The sequence below is a fragment of the Buceros rhinoceros genome, unplaced genomic scaffold, assembly GCF_000710305.1.
Source record: "Buceros rhinoceros silvestris isolate BGI_N320 unplaced genomic scaffold, ASM71030v1 scaffold21313, whole genome shotgun sequence".
Taxonomy (NCBI): Eukaryota; Metazoa; Chordata; class Aves; order Bucerotiformes; family Bucerotidae; genus Buceros; species Buceros rhinoceros.
The window spans coordinates 16,156-20,168 of record NW_010403331.1 but is presented as its reverse complement, the minus strand read 5'-3'; positions in this window follow the sequence as shown (position 1 = coordinate 20,168).

Genomic DNA, 4,013 nt, shown 5'->3' with positions numbered 1-4,013 from the left:
TTGGTTTGCTCGTGTAGGGAAAGGGAGGAGAAGGTTACCCTTATTTAACCTAGTTAATATAGTATTGGACTGAGGAGCTCTGAAATCAAAGCACGAACACAAAAATAACTAGTAACCCATGGCACTCTCTTCTGAATTGCACACACACTCTATCAATTAGTATTTCCAGTCCAAATCGTGCAAAAATTTCAAGATTAAAAAGATACAAACTCACAACCTTCATCAAGTGCCTTACTGCATCCAAGATTTTAGATTAAACGGAGACAGTTCATTAAAATTTATTTCACAACCATGCAAACTAGACACATTTAAAAACAAAAGGACATCTACAAGTACACCTGGCTTCAGGAGCTAAGGCTTTAAAACAAAATAAGAATCTCTGAGGCATGGCTTGCCATAAAACCCAAGTTTGCTACATACTTTATTTCAACGATATCAAAAGCCTAACATTTTTTCAACTACCTAACCAAGTAAGGACTATTCATTTTTCCCCCCTCTCTGGGACAGAAATCATATTAAAAATAAATAACAAAGAGCAGCTACAATGTGTTGCCTCAAAAGTTGCCTCAAAGGAGTGCTGCAGGGCGTAAATTAATTAGCCTTCCCGAGGCAGTTTGTGATGGTTGAGTAATGGGCATTATACATCAGCCGCATAAATACACGTAGGTGTTGCCCTAGCTTCAGTAATATGCATGACACCATACACGGAAGAGGACTTGGGAAAAAAAACCAACAATAAACAGAACCAAACAAAACCCCAATCACTAAATATGACATATATGAAAGATATTTTACCCCCACACTTTAAATACAATATTATCATCACAGAATTCACAAATCACTGAAGAAAAGGGCAAGTTTACTACCCACAGTACAGAGCAAATCAACATTTCCAAAAGAAAATAGATATCCCCCTCAAAAAAGGGGAAAAAAGTATACAAAGCCGGCTAACCGTGCAAGTGCCAGCCCACTCGGACACAGCAGCATTCCCATGACAGATCGCCATTGAGGCTGACATTCTCTATCCGCATGTTTATGCGTAATGAGATGCAGGCGGCCAGGGCAGACACTGATTTATTGTAGTCCTCACAATAGCGCCAGTGATCAGCAGCTCATTTTGGGGTGGGTATAACTTACTGAGTTCTCTTTCTGTCCTGGCTACCCTTTGGGTCTGAATTTTCTTTAGTGCCTTCACGTCTCATTAAGAACCACTTTCATGTTGTCACTACTGGAGCCTACTTTATTCCACAATGCCTGTTGCTGGTTTAATGGTGCTACTGGGGGAGCTTCAGGCAAGCTCTGGTGAGTCACAGGGTCAGAAATGAAGGAACTATGGACTAGGGCTGCCCGTCCTGCCCCATCTCCAGAGCTCAGCCCTGCCCTCTCCCGAAAGATTGTGTGCTCACGCCCCAGCCTCTGCATTTCACCACCCATCTTACTAACGAAAACTGAAATCAATGGCACCTCAGTTTTATTCACTGCACTATGTGCTGTGACAGCAGGGGAACGGTCATACCTCTCTGTGCCTTCACCCTTCCGTCTCAGGGACAGCAGACCCTGCTGCCAAAGCACAGCCATTAGCAGTGGTACTGTGCCCGCCAGCTGCCTCCTCGTGAAGCCCCAGAGATGGTGAACGAGAGCTCTCACGAGCTGGTGCAGCAGGTTCCTTGGCTTTATTAAGGCCGTCTTGAGTGATTCACTTCCTGACACCACGAGCTGATGATTTAGTGATTACCCTGTTTTGTCAGAGGTTGTCAGATGAAGTTGGACTTTGCGAAAGCCAAGGTCAGAGGGACACGGCTGAACGAGGCTATGAAGGAAAAACTGCCCGAAGACTGCTGACTGATCACGCGCTTAGCATTAAAAACAGTGAAAAATTACTTTCCTTTTGCTTTTGGAGGCACAGAAGGAAAGGAAAGCCTTGGGTGTTTTCTTTATTGTGGTTTCCAAGTTCCGTTTCAGACCGATATAGCAGAAAGCAGACAGCAAATGCAAAACGCCATTTTTTCCTCCTGAAGGTCACCTTTGCCACAGTGGTGGGACATAAAATCTGCACCTAGTCTTCTAGCTGGTGATTATTTTGCTGGATGCATTTCCTATATGGAAATGGCATTGTTATTATTAATAAGAGTTACATACAGACCCCTAGCTATAAGTAAGCAACACAGCAACATCCATCTCTGCCATGACAAACTTACAGAGGAAAACCTGACACACACTATCTCTATGCCATTAAGTCGTGCTTATAAATAGAACCGAATCCAAACCTGTTTACTGAAAGTCATCAACACTGAAAGCAGAAGTCACCTTAGGCCATGCATTTTTTTATTTTTTCTACTCTGAAGGGGTAGAGACATTGAAAAAACCCAGTTGCAACGATTTACTTCAATTGGAATTCAAACACATAGTCAATACCTCAAGCATCCCTCGAACTTTCCAGTGCTCGATTTAGCGCTAACATCAAATCGCACTTACTGTATGCTATCCTGCTTCAGTAATGTAACTTACCACTGTCTTTAATATTTTTAAGCTTTCCACTGCTCAATATTGTTGCATTTGGGTGTCAGAAAAAAATGTGCCTAATGATCTGTCATATTTTTTCCATTCAGCAAAGCTTCTGTAGTTCAGCTTCTGTCAGTAGTTCAGGCACCTTCCCCATCTCTGGGCAAGTGGCGTCAACGTGGCGTCACCAACACCCGTCGTTATCTATGCCTCATTTAACTGCCTGGTGAACAGCAATTTGCAGGTACCCCGCCATGCACTCACCCAGTGACTTCCCTCACATCTTCAAGCAAAAGTGATAAACTGTAGCAATCTTTCCATTTTTGTCGCAGAGAGGTTGCTAGCATTCTCTAGAAGGGACAGATACTGCCTCTGTTCCGATCTACATCTTAAATTTAAGTTTTGCTTTCCTGTCTTAGTTTGAGGTCAGAAGTTTTTGGCAACTTTCGGAAAAATACACAAAACAAATCCCATGGGCTACCAGTGCATAATGCATTTCTCTGAAGCAGCTCTCTGCATGGTTTAGCATACACGGCCTTTTCCAGGTGGGAATCCTGGGGCTTGCACGCAATCCTGTCGTGCTGCTGCTTTTGGTGTGATTTCCTGGGTAACCCACACTGAGCTAGTGATAATCTTCATCCCCATTAAAAGACTGGCTCATAGAAAAATCCACTGCGGTTTTTTTCAAGTTAACAGGTCTGATCCTTTTAGGTCAAGCAATAAAGTTTCACCACTGGACAGAAGAAACCAGCCTGCAAAAACATATTTGGCTCTTCATCTCTGCTTCAGCTGAAGCAGTAGTGGAAGGAAAAAAAAAAAGGAATAATACTTGCACAGATAGAGCCATAAACATAATAATCACTCATTCAGCCTTGCATTCACTCTGGGGTTCAGTCAAAGTCTTAATAATAGGCAATTGCTAAGTTCCACCACACAAGCCAGCAGTCCAACGAAGCTGGTTCTGTAAGGGTTCGCAATAAAAACGAAAATTACAAGTTATCATGCCTTCTCTGGCATCTTCGCTGGACCCAAAGGTGCCCCTTTCTTTTCCCTTCTCTCCCGTCCCCAGCAGAGAGACCGACCATTCCACACTAGTAACATTCATATGCTGTTCAAAATCCCGTCCTGCTGTGCTTTCATGATTTCTCCCACGCACACACTTAAAATAGGGCTTACAGTCCTACTCTGCTTGATGGAGTATGCCACACAGTGAACTATCAAAAAGTAAGAGCGTTTTTTTTTTTGTCCACATGTAGAGACTATAAATAGGAAGCATCCCATTACCGGCTCAGGAGCTGTTACCACACATCACGATGTACTGGCTTAGTAGAAGTCCACCCCATCTAAACCTCCCTGAACTTGTATCATCTCTTAACTCCCTCTCTTTCTTATTTTGTCCCAAAACCTTACAGAAAAAAACTTTACTAGACAGTGCTTCAAAAATGGTGCAAAATGCTACATTTCTGCTCAGAGATTAGCAGCTAGAAATCATTTGGGTAATAGCTCTTCTT